The 26,777-nt window shown below is 41.8% G+C and overlaps 1 protein-coding gene across 2 annotated transcripts in view; it reads left to right on the top strand.

Moving 5' to 3' along the window:
- The window catches only part of cacng2a (calcium channel, voltage-dependent, gamma subunit 2a), a 67,656-nt gene that overhangs the window by 16,964 nt on the left and 23,915 nt on the right, over window positions 1-26,777 (top strand). The gene's annotated exons all lie outside the window — the stretch shown is intronic.

Here is a 26,777-nt window from a genome sequence, read left to right as displayed (position 1 = left end):
AATTACTTTTACAATGAGAAATGTGTAATTAGTAATTAATTATAATTCTCAAGTAACTTGCTCAACACTAGTAATCAAGTAGCATTAAACTTAGTGAAATATTGCAAAAATAGTGCAACTCAGTGTGAGTCGCAGAGCCGGAGAGAGCAGCAGGTGAGGCAGCTGTCAATCACAGCTGTCAATCACAGCTGTCAATCAACGCCCACACGGCAGACATCAAAGCTACTATAAGTCTTCAAATCTTATTAACAGAGCAATAATTTCCAAAATGACCACCAGCACGCTTATTAGAGGGTCTGAATTCAGAGATTGAGACCATAACGACTGTTGTGTTTCTAGAGAGACGTTAACTTTTTGAATGGGAGTCAATTGGAGCATCTAGCGGCCGTCGGTGGTAGCTGGTAGTTGCTGCTTGGTCTGACACTGGTGTTGCTGTGACATTTTCTTGAGCCTTAGTTGTGTGTGTTTTTGTAATCAGCCTGTATTGTGTCATGCCGTTACATCACCACGGTGAGGCCTGACGCTGCGCCGCGTCTGTCTGTAGCATGACTGCGTGAACAACTTGTGAAAATGAATCTTTTATTTACCCACAGTGTTCCTCATACCGCTCGCTCCGGGGGCAGCCACTGGCAGACAAAGAGTCAGAGCACAACACTGTAGTATTGAAGGCTGCGTGTCTGGGAACTGAAATAAACTGAATATAACTGCCTACAGGGGGGTTCACACCCATGACTTCCACTCCCCAAACCACATGTCTGCATTGATCACTCAACAAAATCTAATCATCTTTGCCCTTCATGGTTTCATGCCAATTTGTGTCAAATTAAAACGATAAAATGTTGAGAATTAGCAGCACAGTCTCATTACATTTTTGGTGAAATGAGCCCAGGCTGTGAAATGCAGGTCACATGTTGTGGGCATGTGGACGTTATGAATGAATACGATGGTGTATCAGTCCTAATATGTCACTTTTTAGTATGTTATTGTGCTGAATGTAAACACATTTCTCTGCAAAACATTTTAATCAGTTAACAAAAAAGTCAAACTTAAGTGTTTAGTGTTGTTTTAGCACCAACAGTCGGGATCTTTGCTTAAATAAAGTATAGAATCAATTAAAATAAGAATAAGGATCTAATAAAGCATTCATTGATAACTTTTAATACTTAGTGTTCAATATCAGTAAAACACAGTTTGGTCAAAATTAAAAAGTAAGTTATTGATGAACCAACTCTATATCTGAGCTGTTGAGATTAAAGATTTACATTTCACAGTTAAACCACAAAATACCTCAAATTACAAAACTATATGCCAACAACGTTTGACTAAATGATCAATTAAAGAGTATAACGAGAGTTATCAGATATTTTCCTCTCACTGTAAACTGAACACAGAAACTCAGGACTCTCCTAGAGAATGTAACGATCCGATAGGTTTATATTATGACCACCAGTTTCAATTATTTCAACTTTGTTTCTCAGAAATCGCATTTTGTCCGTGATTTAGTGGGACGGCTAAGAACACTACAATACCCATGAGCCTCGGCCGCCAAAGCTACGGAGAAAGAAGCCATGGACGTGAAAACGCATAATGAATTCAAAACGCTTTGACGCAGAAATTAACAGCGAACTGATTCACGCTGTAGATTGTAAAGTCAGTTTTCTCAACAATGTAATCTTAAGCTTGGTGTTTGGATGTTTCTTGCTGAAATGCACCTTGGGAGTTGTAGTTAACTTCTACCCTGAAATTTTTTTACGTCCACATGTCTTGTACCTTCGACTTGTCAGTTTGTAATGCCGTGGAGTCGAACATATTGCTCACAACTTTGCTCTGCTGTGTGAGAATCTGTACCTGTGAGTGTGTTTCACGGCTTTTACAGCTTTCATGGTGCGGCGCAGCTTTGATGAAACGCCGTAGCTGTCAGAAAGTCCTGTTTTATGGATCCTTTCGATAGATTTTTCAGCGAACATCATCCATAGTAAAAGAATAATTGGTCATTATCTTGTACACAGATTGTCAACTACAGTGTAATTGGTGGTGCTGTTAGTGGTAACTGGCTTTTCAGCTTTGTAAAATCAAGCGAAAGTAAAGGCCAACAGAGGATTTGTTTGCGTACACTCGTCATCTGAAATATTTTTAGCTTATTAGAGAAAAACTGAAATTCCTCCGCTCTGTTTTCTTTGTTACACCCGCTTTGATTCGCTGCATGTGTATTAATTTCACCACTGCTGTGTATGTGCCCTTGAAAGGTCACTTGACAAAATGGACATTTTGCTGATCACTGTACATATTTCATTTCTCTCATTAACTATATGGAGTCAGACAAGCTCTGTGTGTGTGTGTGTGTGTGTGTGTGTGTGTGCGAGAGAGAGAGAGAGAGAGTGAGAGAGCGAACGGCAAATGTAGGTCACACTCTTCTCCGAACGTCATCTGTCAGAAATGTGCTTGTAGTACGCAAAGAGACAGGCTCGTCACTGCAAACGCTAACCACATAGAGGCTTAATTAAAATGATTACCCAATAGAATTAAGTGCCGATCACACAGCCTGTCATCTCCTCTAACCCGACCCCCTTACCCTTCTATCTTTCTCTTTTTCTTTCTCTCTTTTTTTTTTTTTTTTTGGAGGCCACAATATTAAATTTCCATAGCAGCTGCATGAGGATTTAACTGAAGCGAAGGATGGGAAGAGGAATCAAAAGAGGCAGTGAAGAATCGGCGGGGAGAAAACTGTGTGCGAGACGGCGTTTGTCTTATAACAGGTTGTGAGAGGAGGGAGGGAGTGGATGAGGGTGGGTTGTAAGCACACACACACACACACACATATAAACACACACACACATATACCCAGCAGCATTTACATAGATGTAATGAAACAGGAGAAATGGATGAATACATGCCTCCCATCCATCTAGCCATCTTGCCTGCCTGCCTGCCTGCCTGCCGGCCTTCCCTTAAACCCCCCCCCCCCCTTTTTCTTTTTTTTCTACCTTCCTCCTCCCAGCATGCCGCGCTGCTCGCCGCTGCAGCAGGGCAAGAGATGACATGTGGACACTCAGTGAATTGCCAATCGCCACCGAGAAAGAGAGAGAGAGAGGGAGAGAGAGAGAGAGAGAGAGAGAGACTGAGGGGAGGTGGTTTGACGCATCCAGACTGCAACCATTGGCTTTTTCTTCCTACATTAAAGATTAGAAAAAAAAGAACTGCAGAGAGGCACTACACTGAATACTGGATGTATCCCTCCCCTCGCTTTCTCCTTTCTCCAAGTCTCTCCCCCTCACCCCTATGCTTCTCTGACCCTCTCTCACGCTACCTCACCCCTCCTCCTCCCTCCCTCCCTCTCCCCCCCCCCTCTCTCTCTCTCTCTCTCCCTCACATAGTTTCAGCTCAGGAAGAGAAATCAATACCCACAAATTAATCATTCTGCCTTGGGCAGTGCAAGAGAGGAGGTGGTGGTGGTGGTGGTTGTGGTGGTGGTGGTGGTGGTGGTGGTGGCGGGGGGGATAATGTCTCGAGACGTTAAGAATTTGGGGATTTTGGGACCACACACACACACACATATATATCCTGACTATAAGAAGAAAGTCTGCAATAGGTGTGTTGAAACTAAAGCAACACAGCTGTGAACTTTGGGGGTAAACAGACACCTGCAGGATCATTGACACTCTTAAACTTTTCTTTTTGCTTTTCAGGTTGCAAGTATTACAGTGAAAGTTCATGCTGATGCTAAAGAAGAGCCAGCTGCCGTAAAACGAGGCAACGTTCACGTTAGAGATGCAACGAATAGTCGGTTAATCGATTAGTCGATCATCAAAAAGTTAATCTGCAACTGTTTTTATAATTGAATAATCGTTTCAGCCATTTTTTAAGCAAAAATACTAAACATTCAGTGGTTGCAGCTTCTTAAATGTGAGCTTTTCTGTGTCATACATAAATATATTTGGATTTTGGACTGTTGATTGGACAAAACAGGATATGTGAAGATGTCTCTTTGAGCTTTAAGAAATTATATATATATTTTATAGACAAAATGTTTAATCGAGAAAATAATTGGCAGATTCATTGATAATGAAAATAATCGTTTGTTGCAGCCCTTCTTCACTTGAAGTGTCTTTCTTGATTATTGGTCATTTTATATGTTTGCAACTTTGCAGCAAAATAAACGAGAGTAAGGCAGCGATCAGACTGACAGTCGAACTGCGTGAAAAACGCAGCCTGCTCATTTATTTGAAAGAGGTCAAACACAGCGGGGTGCCAAAGCAGAGGACTCCGGCAAAAAACAGAATCTGGTTTAACTTTTGCTGGATTGCAAGTCCGCAACATGACATCATCACACAAGGCGCTGTAGTCACCAATCAAATACGTGATTCTTCTTCTACTGTTTACCTCGGGATCAACATAACTAAAGATAAAATATTTTACGACTGTGATAACTTTTGAGAGTTTTTCTCAAAGTATTATAACTCATGGATCTATTAGTCAAACTGGACTTTCTGGATCATATTTCATCGTCTCACTGGTACCCGAAGCAACACCAGCGCAGCCCCATCACATTACTTTAATGCCGGCCATTTTCAGTCTGAATGTCCACTGGGAGTCTACAGTCATGCCAGCAGTTCTGTGAAGTTGGACTTTATTCCTTTATTAGGCACCGCAGTGGTTTGAGCTAAATGCTAACATCAGCATGCTAAGCTAACACACTGATAACGACAATGTTAACTTGCTGATTTTGCAGGTAATGTTTACCATGTCGGCGCTAGATGAAAAGTTTTATTATTGCCACAGTTAAAATACTAATTTCTGATCATCAGGTGTCCATCAAAATCATATATGAACACTTTTCAATCAGGTTGTGGCTGTGGTGCTCCATGCTATCACTCCTGCATGCATCAGTTGATCAAGCTACTAGCACTCAAAAATACTGTGTGAAGAACTTTTAGTCATTTAAAATTGTTGCTGCTATTTTATTTGTCTGTAGATTTAAATTTAACTAAACATGTGAGGTTGAGCTACTGTGTATTTACATTTTCCAGGCTCGCACAGCCACTTTTACACCAAAGGTAGTCTTTCTAGTTCAGAACAAAATGTTATTTAGTATGATGTAGTGTTAGCACAGAGCGCCAGAGCCAATCACATACCAAGGAGCATTGGATGGTTCATGTATTCATCCTGCAGCTCAGGCCTGGTGTAGAAGATATATTCAGTGTCCTACAACACAGTTAAAAGACAGCTGAGATGATTTTTGGGAGTAAGGAGGAAGGTCAGCTGTGTTTCCTATAATAAAGAATCTCAGTGGATGCTTAGCAGTCACTGTTGATCTTTGTTTTTCCAAAGCACTTCCATTTTACGACAACAGCGTTTGGTATATTTTAAAATGAGGGTTGAGACTTCATAAAGCAAAAGTGAATAACTCTGCATTTTAGTGTTCAGATATATTACACTGCCTCAGACAATTCAATTTGTAATCCTGGGCACAAAGCAGCTGTCTCGCAGTGCTGGAATTTGTCTCTCCTGCTGATGTGTGATGTCGGGCTGAGCTACAGTATTGCACCTCAGAGAACTTACTGTAATTGGCAGAGATGGGAAAGGTGACTTTGACAGTGTGAGCGTGCGTTTTCTGATTCCTGAACCGTTATCTCTGCTTTTAAAAACGGGGCCTCGGCTTTGGTAGGAAAAAAGCTCAAATATCCTTCGGATGAGTCCACAAAGTCAGAGCGCCGCTGTTCTTTCGCCGTCGATGGAGCAGCTCCTGGCCGCACGTTTTGATGACATCAGACTCTTTGGCTCAGACAGAGAGAGAGAGAGGGTTCACAATCACAAATATTGATCAGCCTGTCCAAACCCATAGGAATCATGTGAATTTGTAAACTGAGTAATGTTTCCACTTGAGAGACATCCGATAGTATCCAAGACGGTACAAGATTTGTAATGTGGGCATGAGATATTGTGTTTACAGTAAACCAGCATTAGTCACTCTCCCAGGCTTATCCCCCCCCCCCCCCCCCAGCTGCCCGAACTCCTGCCGTCATATTCATCACTACCCGAACTTAACTGCATTTACCTCACTTCACCTTTATTGGAAATCGCTGCTCTGAGTTTGTCTTTCCGCAAAGACTTTGTTATCTCTCCCCCAATAGCCTTATCTACTAAACTGCTCAAGTGTTGCTGAGGTCTGCAGTTTTCAGGGAACAAGGAGGACGCTGATGGAATTATTTAAAATGAGTCAAACCTCAGTTTAAATCATTTCTTGACAAAAAAAAAAAAAGTAGGAAGTGGGTTTTGGTGGAGCTAAATGCACCAGGCATGAACACAGATACATGTCTCTCATAATATATATAGAAAAATTATTATTACTGTATTTTCATTATAGATTAATCTGGTGATCATTTTCTTGATTAAGCGATTAATCGTTTTGTCTACGAGGAATATAGAAAATTGTGAAAATTGCTTGTTATAATGTCAGTAAATTTCTTGTTTTGTCCAATCAACAGTCAAAAATCCAAAGAAAATTCAGTTTATTGCCATGTATGACACAGAAAAGCTTCAAATCTTCATATTTGAGAGGCTGCAACCAGCAAATATTTGGCATTTTCTACAACCAAACCAACAATGAACTGATCTACTTACAAGTATTGTGTGTGTATCCAAAGCCTGATATATCTTATTCCTCTGTGCCGTCAATTGACTCATCAACTAATCGTTGCAGCTCTAACATTTATATCGAGTTGATTCTCTTTAAGGGTCACATTATTTAAATTCTTATGATGTGTCGACCTTGATCAGCTGTTTTGATGATGTAATGAGCGGCCAACATTGTTTATTGCACATTTGTGCGATATTCTGAGGTTATTTGAGTTAAGGTTTGGTCTTGCCCAGGATAGGATTAGTGGGAAAGGCCACTTGGCAGCAGTTTCAAATGCTTCAAAAAAAAACAAAAAATAGAAGAAAGACTAAAGAAAAAAATTGAATCTTACAGGATTTAAATGTGCAAAAACAATGTGCTGAAAAATTCCACAACTAGACTTTAAGCTCGCGTTAAAAAAGGGTGTATGTTCCCCATCTGCCAGTTCTCACTCCACTCAAAACGACAAGTACTTTGTTTGCCTGAGGAAAGGCCTCACACACACACACACACACACAAACACACACACACAAACACACACACAGTACATACAGGCACAGTGGTGGTGGGAGTGATCTTTTACCAGACGCTTTTGAGAAGGGAAAAAAGAGAAAAGGTGATGAGGGCATTATACAAAATGGAGAGAGAGAAGGAGGAGGGGGTGGGGGTGGGGGGTGTGTGTTAAGATTAATATCATATGTTGGGAGGAAAGTGATATCAGCGACCGGGCTAAAGCAAAGAGAGCAGAGACATGAGCAAACCCTTACAGGCTCGTCCTTATGAGCTCAAGGTAAGAAAATGAAATTGGACTGAAGAGAAGAGAAGTGTTGTGCTTCAGTGTATCCAATGTGGCCATTAAAGGATACAGCTGGTGATTCTGTGAGACTGTCCTGTCCAAGAAATACGACACAATACATCGTAATGTCAGTCGCATCGTTGAGATGACATATATATATATATAGATATATATACAGTATGTTGACAAATTTCCACATTCCTACAGTGCAAGGAGTCAGTTGATCGGTCATTCAGAGGACTCTGTTGCAACAGAACATATTTAGTTAAAAGATTGTATAATGTGTTGAATTTATTAAATTTACTAAATGTTAAGGAATCAGTGCTCTAATGCTCATTGGGCCAGGTGTTGGTATCCTTCTTTTTGTGAACTAACTCGTTGTGGCTAACAGATTTGTGTGCTTCCTCCACCCCTGAGCCCACAAAAAGGACAGAGAGCTCACTCTTGATCTTTGAAAATCTTAAAGCATAAGACGACTGATCGCACCGTTACGATCCAGCTCTCAATCTTTCCGGAGGAGTCGGCGGCTTGACGAGCAACATGATCTCTTTTCGAGCCTTTTTTTCCGGGTGATGATGATGACTTATCGTTCCATGTGTTATTAGCGAGAGATGGAATACAAAACATCCTGTTTTCACTGCGAAAGAAAGACTGACATATGAACATAGAGTGAGTCATAATCACTGTAAATGTAGCCAACTGTACAAAGTATCTCTCACTCCCCCTCTCAGAGAATATGATTACGGCTCTAATATTCAGGATGGATGGATGGATGGGCTGCAGAACATGTCTGTCTCTTCTAAACACGCATCATCCCTGCATCAGGGAGCATCTTTCTGAGCTTTTCTTGCTCCTGTTTTGTTAATTACTCAGTTTAATTCTTTTTGTGTTACCCGACTCTGACGCCGTCCAGAGAGACAATATCAACAGCAACCACAAAGCATCATAACGATGAGTGCTGGAGTGACTTGGCTCTGTGGGTATAACCTGATACACTGTTGGCTTAAGCCTGGCTGAGCTACTACAGTACAGTACTGTATCACTGCTGTGTGTGTGTGTGTGTGTGTGTGTGTGTGTGTGTGTGTGTGTGTGTGTGTGTGTGTGTGTGTGTTTGTTTGCAGGCGTTTGATGAAAATCGTATCCAGAGACACTTTCTGCACTTCCTGCAAGGTCACCTGTAAATCAGCCAACACGTTAACATATCGTCACAGCCACTGACTTCCAGTTGTATGTAGGGAGTATTACTACACTTGGAAATTAATAAAAGTTAATAAGGGCACCACCCCCATTGATTAATTTATTAATAATTGATTAATTAGGAAGAAAAATAATTAAATCTGAAAGTCATGAAGTCTGAATACAGTGACCTCCATCTCTAAAGGAACAGACAACAACTTGGCGATAAATCAAGATGTTTATTGAACTACCAAGAAATAGGAATGAATAGAGAAACACTAAGCATATGTAGATATATGCAATTTAAATGAATGAATGAATGGATGCATGAATGAATGGGTAAATTAAATTAACAAGTTACCGCTGCCAGAATGAATGAATTCATGATGAATGTTATCAAAAATGAGTCAAAAACACAACGAGGGGCCAAGACTCTTTAACGACAGCCAATAAAAATTTAATTTTTGAAAGGCTCTTCCATCAACTCTGAGACAGAAGCATGCTGGTTTTCATACTGTTTCCGTGGTGATGAAGGCTTGATGATGGGCGAACTTCCCGGAAAGCGCCAAGAATGCACCAGTCTCGGTGCATTCAGTGGCGTGTTTGCAGAGTTGGATGCATGGAGCTGTAAATTAATCAGAAGAGTCCTTTGGAAAGTCTTTAAAAAGTTTAACTACACTATAAAAATAGGAGATTACAAAAATAATAGATTATTCAAATGGTAACCGGCGTGGCTCGGCTTGTGGTTTAGGCATCTTTGCAGTCTTTCTTCAGAGTTGAGAACTCCTTTCTGGAGATTGTGTCTCTCAGGAAAACATGAAGAAGACGTCCGAAACACAACACGGGCCGTTGCAGCTGGCATCCCGAGAAAAACAAAACAAAACACAGGAGACACTGAAGGAGTGGTTAGAAAGCCGAAAAGCAGAAGATCAACAGACAAAGAGTTGTAAACTTCTTGTAGTCTAGGAGGTGTGTTGTGAAAGAAAAAGGATCCTTGGCGCTCTGTTGAGGGATCACACTGATTACTAATTAATTCCTTTGTGTGGAGAGAAAAACCAACCTTCTAATAATTGAGTAATAAATAATTAATTTTATTCCTATCGAAGATCTGAAAAACACGTCACATCATGAGAACCAGTGAATAAAACACTTAGCCGTTGCAACATTGATGAACCACATAAGATACAGAATAAAATCAATAAACCTTAATTTCCTAATCTGTAATTAAACCTATTAAGAAAGCATTATCCTAGCCATCGAAACAAAGCTAAATAATACACCAATACATCAAATAAATCAAATGCAATAATATGTGTGACTTATAATTAACAAATTTTGAAGCAGAGTTTGAATCTCCATAATATCAAACTAATTAATAGTAAAAGTTAACGTTGGTTAGACAAGCCAAGAGTTTACACATTTAGTAGCATTTTCTGACACTTATTGTGCATTTAAAAAGAAGAGGAGGAGGAGAGGGAGCGATTATTAACTAATGACTCTAGATATTGAGGTTTCACCTCCTATTGTTCCAAATCATATCTTCAGACTTGCAAAAAGTAAGAGCAAGAAAAACCAGCCTGGTGCATAGCTAAAAGGGAGGACAAGAGCAAAAGAAACGCCAAATAAACAGCCTAAAAGCCATTGCAGGGGCAAGAAAAACCATCCTAGACAAACATGGTTTCTCAGATAAGAGACTATTACAAAGTTTTGGTCTGCCCACCCAGAAGATGCATCCTGGCCAATCACAGAGATTTGCTGAGTTCTGTGGGGGCAGCGTCAGTTCCTTGATGTCCATGGATGGGCGGGTTTTAGTCCTGAATGCTGTTACTTCTATATCAAAATTGTTAGTCTTATAACAACTGCACAGTTTCTAATTTTGCCTTTTGGATTGTAGCTTTAGCATTTTTAGCTTAAAACAAGCAGAATGGTACTAAACATTACATCAGTGATATCAAAGACAATGGGACTGTGTTAGTGGTACATTTCCTGGCTTAAAGGCAGTGAAATAAAAGTATAATTAAAGCACATAACACATATTGTGATATTCACACACATACTATCTTACAATATTAATTTTCCTCAGACAAATCTACATTTTAAAGTCCTTTGTTCTCTTTGACTGCAAACAGCAGGAGTCCATGCCATTTGTGAGTGTGAGTATGTTGCTGGGACTGACATGTAGGGCAGCAGGTCTCCGGTCTACTGGTTGTTGGTGGTTATGACTTGCATCAGTTCTTTGGTTGGTTATTTGAGTTCACAGTGGGATTAAAGTTGGTGGCAGCCATTCTCTGTGGGTGACTGGAGAAGGAACTGGTCTTGTAGCTTGAGGGTTTGTACTGTCTGCATTCGAAGCCATGAGGGGACCTTCCCCTACAGCGGTGACAACAAGTGTATAGAAAATGATAAGTAATCAATCAAGCTGCATTATATTCATCATATTAGAAGTAGATAACAATGATGCAGTTCTGCTCATATCATATTTCTGTGAGTGTTAGATGATCACGTAGAAAAAAAATACATGAACAACACTCAAGAACAAAGGAGAGAGATAGATTTTTTCTCATAAATAGCATACAGCTAAGGAGAAAACTTGTGGGCATACGGTGGTTTTCATGCCAGTGTGATGTGCTGGTGTGAGATGGTGAAGGGAAGAGTAGGCGGGTGGCTGGATACACAGCATATTTTGGTAGTGAGTGTGTATGTGTGTGTGTGTGCTGAGAGCAGTGCTGAAGTGCATTTAACAGGCTGGGCGGGTGATCAGGACCCCCAACACCCTGCAAACACAAGAGTGAGTCAGCCTGCACTACCGGCCTGTTAGTCCTGATCATTTCAACACTGAACGCACAGTCGAGGCCCAACATGAGCCTGATATTCACTTAGTGTTTATATACTAACAGTGCAGGGACTTTAACATATGTGCATGCACACTGTTCATATTCTGACTCTTCACAGTATCCCTTCATATTTAGTCTCTATGAACCACAAATCTATTTTTCATTCATAAATCAGTCATTAATAAACTGGTGATTAATCCTTAATGAAGCCTTTAGAGAGCAGAGAGAATGTATTTTTTTAGGTTTTTACGCTATTTGTTTATGGAGAAAAAACATTCACAGACACATTATGTTAAGGTCTTAAGTTACTTAAAACAGGAGAACATAACAGCCATAATGATTTACATGAATGTTATTAATCGTGAAGAATGCAACAAGATTTTTGAATAGTGATTTTTAAATTTTTTAATAAATACATGTCAAATTTTGTGTATTTTTTCCTTTTTTATATATATTACATAAAATAAAATAATGGTGTTTAGTGTGTTTTTATTGCTATTAAATGTAAAAATGGGTGAAATTTGATCTACACAGTATGTAAGGGTTACATTTTTATTGAAATATTGATATGAATATGATAAGATGACATTGTACTGTATATTGCAATATGAATAAATTCCACATTTTTTACTGTTATTGCACCAACATGCTAATGTTAAATGTTAAAGGGATGTAACTTAAAGTAAATATTACAATTCTAGACGTTGTTACCTTACTTTTTACTGCAGCTGATAGTATAACAGGTTTCATAACATTTTTGGTTCATTTACAGAGAGATTTTAGTGTATTTTGACAAGTTATAGATTGTTTCTCTGCTGAACTTACTGTGTGAGAAACATAAACAGTGAAGACTTACTATTTGACCGTATTACCCAGCATGATCTCCTCTCTTTGTGTGTTTTGTCCTCTTCGACTCTCTTTTTCTCTGTCTTCATTTACATTTACATTACATTTTCATTGACACCTTATTCAAAGCGACTAACTCGGGGTGAACAGCATCTTGCTCAAGAACACTTTGACAGAGTTCGTGACCTGTAAGTCATTACGTTACAGTGCAAAACAATTCAGTTTAACTCAGTTTAAAAGTTATTGACGAAACAGGAAAGAGACCTTCAGCAAGTTAAAGTATTTTATAACATTAACAATACATTTTTCTGAACTTTAATTTTTTATATTTTAAAATATTAAACTTAAATCCCACAGGTTGTAGCTTTGTTTGATGTTTGAAAATGTAAAAAAAGATGTAAATGCTGTATAAAGGCAATCAAATACTCCAAGTAAGCTCCTGATTTAACAACATGGCTATATTACTTTTTTTTTTAAAAATAACGATGCTGTAATAATAAGAGAATAATAATAAAGAAATTTGTTTCACAAAATGAACTAGGGCTGCAACTAATGATTGTTTTCATCATCGATTAACCTGTGAATGTTTTTCTTTATTAATCAATTAATTGTCTGGTCTATAAAATGTCTGTCTGTAAACGGTCTTATCCTGACCAACAGTCCACAACCCAAAAATATTCAGTTTACTATCATATAGGATGAAAGAAACTAGAATGTATTTGCATTTAAGAAGCTGGAGCTAGAGAATTTTAGCATTTTTTTCTTTAAAAATGACTCAAAACGATTAATCAGTTAATCATTTTGTCTATAAAATGTCAGAAACTCCAAAGATATTCCGTTTAGTATTATGTTTGACAGAAAAGCTTCTAAGTCTCACATTTAAGAGGCTGTAACCACCGAATATTTGGCATTTTTGCCCCCCAAAAAATGACTAATCAAAATCAACTAATCGATTAATTGACTAATGGTTCCAGCTCTAGGAAGCTGATGGTGGGCATAGAACATGGGGAAACAATAACAGCAACAATTACAGATAAATAACTTAGTAAACAGTTAATCTCTTTATCTCTCCTATATCCTGTATTCTTGCAGCTCTCTCCATCATTCCTCCTCTCTCTCTGTCTCATACAGTAATCGTTATAATCTGGTGAAACAGCTGCATCGACTGCCTTTGATTTGTGAAACCCCCCCCCCCCCCCCCCCCCCCCCCCCTTAAGATCTGTCCTTAAGTGTTCCCACTCTTATTAATGACAGTTGGGAATCCAGTTGATTTAAATAAGAGTGCGGCACGATCGTGAGATCAATGGGGCAGCTGTTTTAAGAGGGAATTTATGATATGCCAAGCCACTGTCCCGCTGTGCTCACTGTGCAGATTTTGCGCTGATACCATGAACTCACATCCAGGCTGTGTGATGTAAATCATAGGAAAAGGCTGGCAGCGGGGTCAAATCATTTAGGATTTCATCACAGCGAATAAGCACCAGCTACAACTTCATCACCAGCGCAGAGAGGTGAACAATCCACCTCGCGGATACCTCGGTGACGCCGCCAGTTTATTAAACTGAAGTGAACTGAGAGTGATGTTTTCCAGGCTGCGGATATATAAACCCGAGGTGAGAAAGTTTAAAGGACGCTTTGTTCTGCTGATCAGATGCAAAGCACAGCTGTGAGGTTCACTGCAAACACCGAGAGCAGGAGATTAACACACACGAGGAGCGTTACATCACCCCTTGTTGCTATGCGACGCTGAATTTGACAACAAGTTGAAAGCTATCTGATTAGCTTCAGCTAACCTGCAATGATAAAAGGGGGAAAAAAGCTGAAGTTAGAGATGGACAAGGAAAGATATCGATTGTTGAGAAGATGAAGAGCTTGTTCAGAGAGCTGATGTGGGCATGAACTTGAAATACACTCGCAACAACCTTCTGAGAGTATTTCCTTGCATGCTACATCCTGAGCTGAGGATGCATGTAAACATTTATTTATTTATAACGTCTCCTGTAGTCACTGTCCTCATGTGCTCTCACTGTTCCGCCTCGTAGCAAAAGCAAAGCTTTCCTCTCCAGATCTAATTTGTCGGAGCTGCAGCGGGATTGTTAAAAATAGAGGTTGAGGAATAAAATACACAACACAGACTGCAGGATACGGAGACGTCACATGTGTTTTGGAGTGAATTTCATACGGAGGTCGACTCAGGTGTTGGAAAAAAAAAAAAAGTGTCAGTTTAGGTCCAAATAAAGGTAAAACATGTGGCTGGTTCACCTTTGACCCTTGAAGCACGTAAAGCTGAAAAAAAGCTGATTATTTGATTTAGTTGATGAGAGAAAATTACATTTTTACATTTACATTTTTGTCATTTATCCAAAGCGACTCACAAGTGACGTAAGACAATCAATTCATTAATAAATAAATAAATAAATCAAATTAGAAACCTCTGGAAGTGCATAAGAAATACCATAAACAACAAGAAAGTAGTGCAACAATCAACAAAGTGCTAAAAAAAAGTGAAAGGGACTCATGTGTTGAAGTGTTTATGGAAGAGCTGAGTTTTCAGGTCTTTTATAAGGATTAAGAGAGATTTGAGGGATTAAGAATTAATCTCAAATTAAAAACTATAATTGTTTAAGTCGTTTTAAAAGCAAAAGTTGGAGCTTCTCAAACTAGAAATGTCTGGTTTTCTTCTATGATACTAAAGTGAAGATGTTTTGATTTAAACTGTATAATTTAACCGAATATTTAAACTTTGGCTTTGGGGAAATTGTGAGGTGTACTTTTCACTATTTTCTTACACTTTATAGATTAAACAATTAATTGATTAATTGAGAAAAGTTGGCTGATTAATTGATAGTGAAAATAATCATTAGTTGCAGCCTTCATTGTATGTCCTTCTTCATCCGTCTCCCCTCATTTTCTGTCATCTCTCCACTAAAACACCCGTAAAAATGGTTTAAAAACAAAATAGAAACTGTATAATGTAAAATCAGTCCCACATTTTCTGGAAAGCTCGTCATATATTAAATTTGGGGGAAACTACAAATATTTAAGGATCATGTTTTCTCTTTGTAAATGGTGCTTCTAAGGCTGCTGGACGAAGCTTTTAAGTTAATGCCAGTCCATTAATTCAGGTCTAAGGGATTAGTCGGGGGTTTGCTGGAGTGCGGCGGCGCTGTGCTCCGGGCAGGACTCAACGCAGTCCTGCAGAGAGGACGCTTTATGTCCTACAGCAGCGTGGCGAGCACACCTGATGGTTAGTTTAGCTCTATCTTACAGCTTTGCCTCCTGTCCAGTCAAATAAATACTTTACAAACCTTTTTTTTCTTTCTCCCCACATTGGCGAACAAGTTGCTTCTGACTCCTAAATCTAGTAAAAAGTGGAGAACTTGTTCTAGCTGTTGAGGAGCAACTCTCTGATTTGGTTTGGTAGCAATGCTGGGAAGAAAGCACTTTGATTTTTGTGCATGTACACAAAACTCTGCCAGGTTTGATTGCAAAGTTTGTGATTGATTGGCTGATGTGATGACGTGCAGCAGCTTCAATGATGCAACAGACAGCAGCAGGACAACACACACAGAGCCATTAAGATTAGTTGTTTTAATTGATTCCCATTATACAGGTAATTAGTGATGCGTCAGTGTAGACTAGTCCAAACTCTGCCTCAGCATCCTAATTTTCATTCTGAACCAGACACCAGACCCGGCAGATTGGCAACAGCACTGAATGTTATTGGTCAGTGTTGCTGTTAACAAACCGATTAACATATTTCTCAGTCAATCTGGACACACGGCAAAGACTGCGGCGTTGTTGTGGTGGATGAAAGCCAACCAAATAAACACTAAGACAGGTTATTTCACTCCATTGTGTCCCTGATGTTGAGCACGTGTCAAACAGCTGTTATCCAATGAGGTTGTACATGCTTATAAAGACTTGGATCACAGCTCCCCCGTGGAGCTGATTACATGATTGTGATGGGCGTAGGTGCTGATATTAGCGCGAGGTGTTTACTTGGCCTGTGTTCTGGGAATGCCTCTCCCTGTGGGTGCTGCTGAGGGACTCTTCTGAGAACTGGACAGCTTTCGCCCCGTCTGACCAGAAGGCTGTGACGCACTCGGCAGTGACACTGGTGACTCACTGGCTCCCCGTTCCTGGATCTGTGAAATCTCATCCTACCATTCAGCGCATTTCCTGCTCTCCTCTGTGACCTCGTATGTCTCAGTGGCTGCGTTTACACGGACCCTAATATTCCAATGATAATCAGAATAATAGCCCAATCAGAATAAAAACGCCTCGTGTAACCACCTCAATCTGGAAGGAATGATGTAAACCTTTCAATAGGAGAATATTAGCGTTTCTCTCTGGTTGGAATAAATATATTCTTTCTGCGCATGTTTGCCCCACGGGGGGGTAACATTAGGTGACATGACGGTAGAGAGAGAGAGTGTGTGTGTGTGTGACAGAGAGTATGAAGGTAGCAGCTGTGAATGTAGCAGTGCAGTGTGTCTACAGTTCAGGCTGTTTGTCAGTGAATAAATGCTACAACTCCCCAAGACCCGAGCCAAGTTCCTGTGTCTTGATTGCCACCTGCTGATTAAAGTGAACGGGGTTAGCCCTGACGTTAATGACAATGGGTTAGCCTAACCTGACCAGTTCACTTAAGGTGGACTGACTTAAGATGGACCAGCTATTGTTATTGTAATGACAATCTGAGCCGCTCCTAAACAGAGAGCAGAGAAGTGTATGTCTGCTGAGACTTTCTATAGACCAGATATTTGGTCATAAACCAAAACTAGTTGAAAAGTCAGAGGATTACCATTCATTCATCCTCAGGTCACCATGGATATGTGAACCAAATTTCCTGGAAATCCATCCAATAGTTGTTGAGATATGTCAGTAAGATGCTAGGAGGATCACCAGAGTCAGTTAGCTTCATCCTCTGGGGATGCTGGGGATCCATTTAGTAGTTTTCAAGATATTTTAGTCTGGACCAAAGTGGTGGACCGACGTTACCACACTGCTAGCGTTGCTAAAAAGCAAAAAGGTTGAAAGAAAACTGGGGCTGAGAAACAGAGAAAAGGAACCAACATTTAAAAACAGGAGACTATAAATAAAGAGTGATTTGAATAGAGGAGTCAAGAAAGCAGTGGGGGGAAACGAATATGACAGAAAGGGTTTGGCCTCCCCACGGGTTCGCTGCTCCTTTGGTAGTGGATCACAGGCCATCTCCTCTTCCCTTCCTGTTTCACCCCCTTCAACACATCATCTCAGGAGTAAACAGAGCCACATAGTGCTGTTACAGGCCGCTGCAGCCGCTCTCAGCTAACAGAGAGACATGCAGATGTGGCGCACGCCGCGTTTCACGTCAGAAGCGGCAGCGGACATCCCACCGTTCAGGGGGCAGAGAGTAGCAGCTTTGTCGGGGAAAGCACTCAGAGTCGAGCCGTGGGAGGTCAAATGACTGTCTTAACATCTGTCAGTCATCCTCCAATGAGCCGAAACCTGACGGCACCTCGCTGCCTCCATTAGTCTGCCTCCCACATCACCTACAGCTACAGCTGCTGTTACATACCTGCCAACTTCTCCGCCGCCTGCAAGATGCAGCTTTATTTGCAAGGCTGCTAATATTGTATTCTCCCTGGTTTTCCCTTTCCAACTAGCTTTGCATTAAAGACACAATGAAATACATGTCAAATATATATATATACAGTATATCAAACAAGAATAAGCAGCAAACATGGACGCCTCACATCAGCCAAAGTCTGTTGTTCAACATAATTAAACCCAAATTTAGTGGATATGTGTAATTTTATTAATATAACTCTTCATAATAACTTTATTTATTTAGCACATTTAAAAAGCTCTCAGAAGGCAATAAAACAGCAGAAAGTCAAACAGTGAGACTGAAACAAAACAAAAGCAAGACAAAATTAAGATAAAGTTAATACAAGGAGACAAAAGTCATAAAAACACCGTAGAGAGAAGACAAAAAGTGATTTAAAAGAAGTCACTGATTCTGCGAGCCTTATCTCCTCAGGCAGGTCGTTCCAAAGCCGACGGGCCCTGATGGCAAAAGCGCGGTCACCTTTAGATTTAAGCCTCCACTTTGGAACGGACAGAAAGGGCCCCAACTGAGGATCTAAAGGCTGTGCACTGGCTCATACGGGGTCAACATTTCTATTATGTAGCTTGGAGCCAGAGCCAGAAGTGCTTTAAAAGTGATCAATAAAATCTTTGAGTCAATTCTAAATCGAACAGGGAGCCAATGGAGTGCGGCCAGGATTGGGGTGATGTGATGTTGTCTGTTAAAAGGCAAGAGAGTGACTTTTGGTTTTGGCCACTGTGTGAGAGCATTGGTTTAATTCTGGAGATGGTTCTTATTTGAAGGAAGCAGGACTGGACATCTTTTATTTTATCTGTGGTTCAAAGCTTAGATCTGAGTCAATAATAACTCCTAAGTTTCTGGCAGACAAGAGACCAAGGCCACTCTCAATGAGACTGATAGAGTTTGGGGGACTGAACAATATGATTTCTGATTTTGAGCTATTGAGTTAGTGTGAGGTGTTTACTTGGCCTGTGTTCTGGGAAAGTCTCTCCCTGTGGGTGCTGCTGATGGACTCTTCTGAGAACTGGACAGCTTTTGCCCGTCTGACCAGAAGGGTGTGACGCACTCGGCAGTGACACCGATGACGGGAGGTCGAACAGCTGGCCCTGAGGTGCGGTCACAATAATCTGGAGCTGAACACACTCAAAACTGCAGAGATGATAATGGACTTCAGGAGGAGCCCCTCATCACTGCCCCCCTCCCCCCACCCTCCACCCCTAATCATACTCAACAGCACTGTGTTGGCTGTGGAATCCTTCAGGTTTCTGGGATCCACAATCCCCCACGCACGGACGAGTCTGTTCTCTGCACATCCTGGTTTGGATCGGCCACCAAACAGGACAGGAACAGACTACAATGGACGCTCAGGTCTGCAGAAAAGATTATCAGTGCCGACCTGCTCGCCATCCAGGATCTGCAGACCCCTCACACCCTGGATATACTCTGTTCCAGATTCTCCCCTCTGTAGGCGCTACAGAACACGTTACTCCAAAACCACCAGACACAGAACAGTTAACACACTCAGACACTGTGCAATAACCCTGGACACTATAATACCCACTCTACCTATAAATTATATATATTCATAGGTACAGTCTGTATATATTTATTATTTATGTAAATCTGAACAGGCTGTATATACTGTATGTAACCACCTACGTTATGTATATAAAGTTTTCTTACCATTTAATATTTATCTCCATGCACTCTTCAATTCTTTACACTATTTACACTTCACAGAACGGTTCAACCTGTATAGAGTCCTTATATATATCTCGATGAGTGACAAATAATATGCACAGTATTTTAAACCCTCATACGACTCAGTTATCATACAACCTTCCTGAGTTGTCGTAATGTGAACCCTTGAAACATTCACTAATTAGCACTAAACTCAAAGTACAGCTGATGATTTCTCTAAAAGAGAGGTCATCAAAGTCATTTGGATACAACATCTTGAAACAATGAATGTCTATTAAATTTTGAGCCAATCCATCTTAAAGATATTTCACTGGATAAATGACAATTTTGACCTGTCGGTGGTGCTAGAATAATTGTCAAGCGATCGTCATAGTCAGTAGGATTCATCCTCTGGGAAACATGACCATCCAGTATTTGTTGAGATATTTCAAACTGGACCAACATGATGGAGAGACTGATGTTGCTAATGTGGCTACAAAAGTATTCCTGATTATCTATTCATAAAAATTCCCCTCTTTTTTCTCCTTGGAAAATGTTAAAATATTTTTGATGACTCATCCTGCACTGCGTATACTTGAATTATACCCAATTAAATGTGATTTTTAGCACCCACTTGACCCCTCCCGTCATGAACTTGTTAGCTCGCAGTATCATGGTGTGTTTGGATGTCACTCAGAGAAAAAATCTTGATTTAATTGGAAATACGTTGCATTACTGAAGCTAAAGTGTCATTTCTATGTCTTTAAGTTTTCACACAGCTCTTGTGCTCAAACGCTGACATGAAAAAAGCCTGTTTTCACAGCCCCGCTGTGAGCCCCGCTACATCTGTGTTGTGAGTGTATGATGGGAGAGGGGAAGACGGTGCGTATGGGCCTCCCTGCCTTAGCGGGGTCATTACCAAGATGAATATAGTGATTATAAGGATGAATAAGGTGTGATTATGAAGATGAATAAGGCGATTAGGGCTCTTGTCACTGCTGCTAGGGCGGCTGTTCATTAGGGGGGAGAAGATGTCAGCGTGTAACATGCGTGAACCCATTACCTTTTCATCCACGAGGGATTCATACACACATACCCGTACTGTACATGCATGCACATCAGTTTTAGAATGGCGCAACAACAAAACACCGGACCAGAGGAGACCATTTGTGTTCATTTGTGCAGTTAAATGACCCGTGCATGCTATATATCTCTTTCCATCAGGTGTTTGCCGGTGTAATCCTGCTATATGTTTATGTGTTTGACCTGAAAGGACACGAGCGTACCTGACTGCATTTGCAGGTTCGCTGTGTTGAGCTCTCGCTAGCTCGCAGGCTGCCGTGCTGCTACTGTAACGTCAGCTGACTAATGCTGCATGCTGTGTCACTGAAGCCGCTGTGTGTCCAGGGGTTAAAGACACCTCACCGGCTCTGTCCATGTGATCTTCCCCCTAGTAGGGGCCCAGATAGCTATATCCATGGCAACCGAAGTGAACGGTGATGTCCACATGGCAACGGCTGCCGTAGGGACTGAGGATGGAGGTGGGAGGGGCAGGAGAAGGATACGGGGAGGTGGTGGTGGGGGGGGTCTGGATGCTGACACACTCTGTGGTTGCCTGGAAAGTTTTTGAGAATGCCGCCCACTGGCGAATCAGAAGTGGGCTTGAATCTCTCTCTCTCTCTAACTCTTTCTCTTTTTAACGGCAGCTCCCACTCAGTTAAGAGTCCTCCTGACCCCCTGCGCGCCCCCCCCCCCCCCCCTCATCTCTCCACCCTCCCCTATCCCATCATGCACCTCCTCCGTGTTTGTGTCTCATCAAACCTTTGTCTCTATCTGCAGAGCTGTGGCAGCTGTGATCATGTTTGATTACCGTTGGAGGGTTTTCGTGTGTGGGCAGGCCTGACCCGGATGTCTCTCTCCTCAGGCATCCAGGAAGGATTCGTCCAGTTCTGCTCTTTTCTTACCTGCAGATATGTACAATCTGGTGATAGCCAATATGACTTCCTTCCTGTGTCGGTTTGTAATCTAGAGTTTGGCAGAGTCATGATCACCATTTTGTTTGGCGAGTAGGTTGGTAAATCTCCAGGAATTAAAGCAATTCATACGGACTGTACCTACCCTGCGCTGGACACGTAAAGTCCGACATGCCTGACTGGATAGTTAACAAACATGCTGCTGATGGTACGACAATGCTTGACAAGCATACAACAAATGTACGGTCTCTTTGGTATCTTTGGTTTAACATTGACTGAACCTCACCCGACAAATAGATAAACTTAGGTTAATGATGTAAAAATGATGTGCATCAAAGGCTCTGATGTACGTACCTTGTAGCTTCTGGCTTTGTTGCGTGGTCACTTCTGTCATATGGGTACAGATATAGCCAAACTGGGGGTGTGGCAGCAAAATGAAGATTAAGTGAGAGTCATGGTGGGAGAAATGGGTTGTAGTTGCCTTACAACATGTAGAAAGTGCTCAGCAGCAGGCCAGAAAATTGTCTTCTGTTCTTTCTACATCTGAGAAAGATGGCAAGAGAGAAAATGAGGGGTTTTCTTTTCCTGTTTTTGTCCAATAACCAGGAGCCAGAGGTTATGCTTGTAGTATCAATAGCATTAGAAAAACCTTCCCAGCTGCATGATAGACCTCTTTTAACCATTCACCACCTAAACCTTGGACTGCTTCCACATTAAGCAGAGCATTGCTTCAGCTGGAGTCGGTCCAAAACCCTGCACCCATATGTGAACATCAGCCCGAGGAGCTTCATGGGGAGCAGCTCTTTTTAAAAACATGAATAAAGAGCAACACATCAAACGTCATCCGCCCAGGAATAGGATTCGCCTCGTGGTTATGTGTTTGGGCCTGAAAACGGACTCGCCACTGACCGGATAAACCCCCGATCCCTCAGGAGCAGACCCAGAGCCTCGCGGTGGTGGGCGACTATAAATCTACATCCACCCACCTCCCCCACCCCCCCTTGTCTTTGCCACAACAACCCCTCCTCTCCACTGCACTCCACTCTTGAGTGCTTCTCTGTCTCTTCAGGCTGTGTGGTAATGAAGTGCTTTATGGCTGCAGAGGACAGGAGGGGACGCAGGGGGCATGGGGTTAGCCCATAGCTCATTCCCACTATAGGGGGGCACAGTGGCCAGCGGTGACTGGGCTGATTGAGTAAGTCTGGATAAACCCCCCCCCCCCCCCCCCCCCCCCCCCTCTCTCTCTCTCTCTCTCCCCCTCAAACACATGTTCTTACACATCATCCAACCCCAGCAGAAGGGGTCTGATGGGGTTCGGTGATGGCTCAATCCCAGCAGGGGATCTCACATAACCTGCTTTAATGACGGCAGCTCTACGAATTATTACCACTTGATTTATACTGTTCAGTCAGGCAGAGCTGGTTATAGTTACAGTCTTGATTTTTTTTTTTAAGATGATGCCAAAGTTCTGAGGGTTTCATATTTAATTTGTTGTGTTAAATTATCTGTGTGATGCCCTTTGAGACTTTAACAGTGATTAAGGGCTACGCAAATAAGCTTGTCTCACTGCCCTTAAAGTCAGGAAAAACATTTTTTCACCTTGTTAGTTGATTCTTCACGTCATAATGATTGTCTTTAGAGAATTAAATGCCAAAAAAAATGTACAAAACCTTTTGCCTTCTTGTATTTTATGAAAAATACGCTAAACCCACTTCCCCTTGAACGCTGAGCTTGACCTCTCAAAGATCAGTACACATTCCCCGATCTTGTACAATGATTCATGTCAGGCTAGCAGCATTGGCTCTGAGGATGGGAATGTCGGTCTGTTGGTGGGTATCCAGTGAAATATCTGCACGTCTACAAGATGAATTGGTACAGACATTCATGGTCCCAAGACGATGAATCCCAATGACTTTGGTTGTCCCCTGACTTTCCCTCTAGCGCCATAATGTGGTTGACTTTTGTAGTTTTTTGGTAAATAGTTATTTGATGGATTATAATGACATTTTGTACAGCCATTATGTCTTCTTCAGGATTAATTGTAATAACTTTGGTGATCCCCTGAATTTTAATTTTCATAATTTCCCCAATATTTTGTTTTCTGGCTTTGACTTTACTTTATAATCGGTGCAACTTAGTAAATGTTAGTGCGCTAACACAATAAACTAAGATGGTAAACATTGTACTTGCTGAACATCTGCATGTTAGCGTTGTCATTCTGAGCAGGTTAGCATGCAGATGTTAGAAGTACTGCAGTGCTGAAGTACAGCCTCATAGAGTTGCTTGTGTGGCTTTAGACTTTTAGAGCTTGTAGTGTTGTTTTTTTGTGTTTAGCCCTAAAATCCTTCAACCTGATTCTAGTGGCTTGAATTTCCAAATAATAAACATAACATTTGGGATCTTTAAGGTACTTTTAAAAGTCACTCTCTGCATTATCTCACTGCCCCTTCATCCTGTTTTGCTGAATGTGAAATTACAGACACAATATGAGCTTTAACACAGAGCCCTTTAGTAATCCTCAGAGCTGTGCTGAAAGTGCTCTGTGAATACAGGTGTTTCTCTTTGAATGATAGGTGTTTTGACCCACTACACACCTGAGCCTCCGGTAACACCTCTCCATTCAACAGCGGTCCCCCTGCCATAGCGTCTTAATGGCCAATCGGGTCTCTCCATGCCTCGGCCCTGCGCTCACACTCACGTGGGGAGGTCTCTGAAATGAAAATTCCATTATAAAACATTTACCAGCCTGATGAGTTTACATGTCTTACAAGAAAAGGACCGTTTGGAGCGGTTAAGTGTCACATAAATCTTTCAGCACGCTAATTGAAGTGGTTCCCCCAATAGGCCACTCTCCACAGCTGCTATTACAAATCGCACAACTGCGAATGGGACGGCCAGCTGCAAACCAAATCTTACACCCACTTGATAACGCTGTTAAGACACACACATGGTGCTCTGTGGGCTGCTGCTGCTGCTAGTTTGCTCAGACAGCTCCACTGGGAACGTGCAATGTAGTCGTATGTAAACACAAGTCATCTCTCAGTGAAATATGCTCCAAGAGGAGGCACGAGTGTGCTCTCCCCTCCCTTCTCCTGGTAATGCAACTTATTTAAAGCTTGTTTAAGCTGGCAAGTTGAAGAGGAACATATTGTTATTTCCAGCAGCAACCTGGGGGAGTAGTTGCAGGAGGCGGCAGGGTTACACTTACTGTATTCACTAGCTCACATCTGAGAGCTGGCATGCTACAGCTAGCTCCACTGAAGCTTCTGAGGATAACAAGCCTCGAGCTTTATGCTACCGTGCTAGTTAACAGGTAACAGATCACCTTACAGCTGACTGAAACAAGTCCAATTCTAATCTCTAGTTTGCCACCGAAAGAGGAACTTTATGTAGCATATCAAAAGCATCTTGTTCAAAACTGTGCAGGTCCGTTAAACTCTGGAGGGCTTTTTCATGGCTCAGCAATTACCGAGACCTAAACTGTGACACTCAAACTTGATGTATTCCACCTCCCACTCCATCTTCCCTCGCTGTCCTTCAAACCTCTCTGTTCCCTGCCCTTTCTATATTTACCTCTACTTCCTCCGTTTCATTGTCTTTCTCCCTGCTTTTCTCTGTCTTTATCTCTCCCTCTTTCTTGTCTTAATTGCTGTGGAACCTGTTGATGAGAATCGATAAGTGTTTTTTGATTATGGGCCAGAGCTGAGACAGAAGGAGAAAGGATAGTCGGTGCATTGGATTCTGTCCACCAAGGATTAGCGGGTGTTTCATGCAGAGGTTCCCACACTCTCTCTCTCCTCCGCTACTGAAAAAAAAAAAAAAATCACATTTCCTTCATTTAAACTCGATGACATTGAGACAATCCAAACAAACATTTCCCCCCATCTAAACCCATCCATCCTGCGCTGAGTCTCTTAACAGACGGCGGCGGTTGCCAGCCCGCAGGTAGCCCCGACACAAACACTGTACGCAGGTGGGCGAGCAGATCGAGAACGCTTTGATGGCTCTTTTTTTTCAAGTGACACTCTCTCTAATGTCTGAGTGGTCATCACCGGGGGGTCCCTCTCGCTCCCCTGCATGTGGGCAGTTCACAAAGTAATAACCGCACCCCGCTGAGCCCATCATGCTTCGCTGCCAAGACCTCCTCAGCAACACCTGGCACCATGGTAACCAACACCTGTTCACCTAATTAGAGGGACACTGGAGGGAGAAGAGATGAAGAAGTTAATGAAACGCTAATCTGGTCCAATCAAACGCCCAGGCATCTGCCTGCTCACGGCAGCAGTAGTTCGCCATAATGGCCGCCTTATGGGCGCCTCCCCTGCCACGCCACCTTGAGTGACCTCATCAATGGCAAAACTCTGCTGAGTAGAGCAGTAGAGAGGAGAGCAGACAGGAGGAAGTGGGAGGTAGAGGAGAGGGATGCCTGCATGCTTCTTCCTGGATGGACAGAGTAGCTGGATGGCGAGGTGTCAGCCAAATGAACGAGCATTATGAGATGAGGTTCCCCGCGCACAGCAGTTGGAGCAGCTCCAGGTCGCACCAGCTGCGCTGCTCTTGTTTACAAGCCGCCACCTGCTGCAGGAGAGGCCTGGTGCTCAGGTCTGCTTCCTGAAGAGCATCTTCTGGTCTGTGAGAGAACCACGGACCACCGATAGGACCTGTTTTGACAGTATTGGGGCTGAAAAGCAGGAACAAAAAGAGTTTTAGATTTGCAACGAATAGTTGATTAATCAATTTCAGTCAGAACACTCGTTTTAGCTCTTTACTGTAACAACATGCATTTTAGTTTGGCGGTGTGGCTCTGCTCATGTGATGCGCTTGAACACATCTGAGCTTGAGACAGACCGTCCCTGAGCTCATTAACCCCCCTGCAGAGCCTGAGATACACAACATTTGATGAGCATGAAAAAGAAACATTCAACATCCCAAATACCTGAATGCTAACACAGGAGCATTCAGGGAGGTGGAGGAGTTCAATTCTGAAGCAGGCAGGAGTGTAGCAGCGAGGGCAGGAGGCAGCGTTGTTGTATGCAGACTAAATGAGTACAAAATGTTTATATAGACCGCCTATTGAGAGAAGCAGGTCATGGACAAACATGATTGGAGGGTGTATGGAACATGTGACTGTAAAATGACTTCTGTGCCTGCCTGAACTACTGCAAGGCTGCATTTGTAGATCAAAAGAAAATTAATCTGCAACTATTTTAATGACTGATTAATCATTTAAGTCATTTTTCCAGCAAAAATGCCAAATATT

Source organism: Thunnus maccoyii, chromosome 18, assembly GCF_910596095.1.
Source record: "Thunnus maccoyii chromosome 18, fThuMac1.1, whole genome shotgun sequence".
Classification (NCBI taxonomy): domain Eukaryota; kingdom Metazoa; phylum Chordata; class Actinopteri; order Scombriformes; family Scombridae; genus Thunnus; species Thunnus maccoyii.
This window is presented reverse-complemented; position numbering and strand designations above follow the sequence as displayed.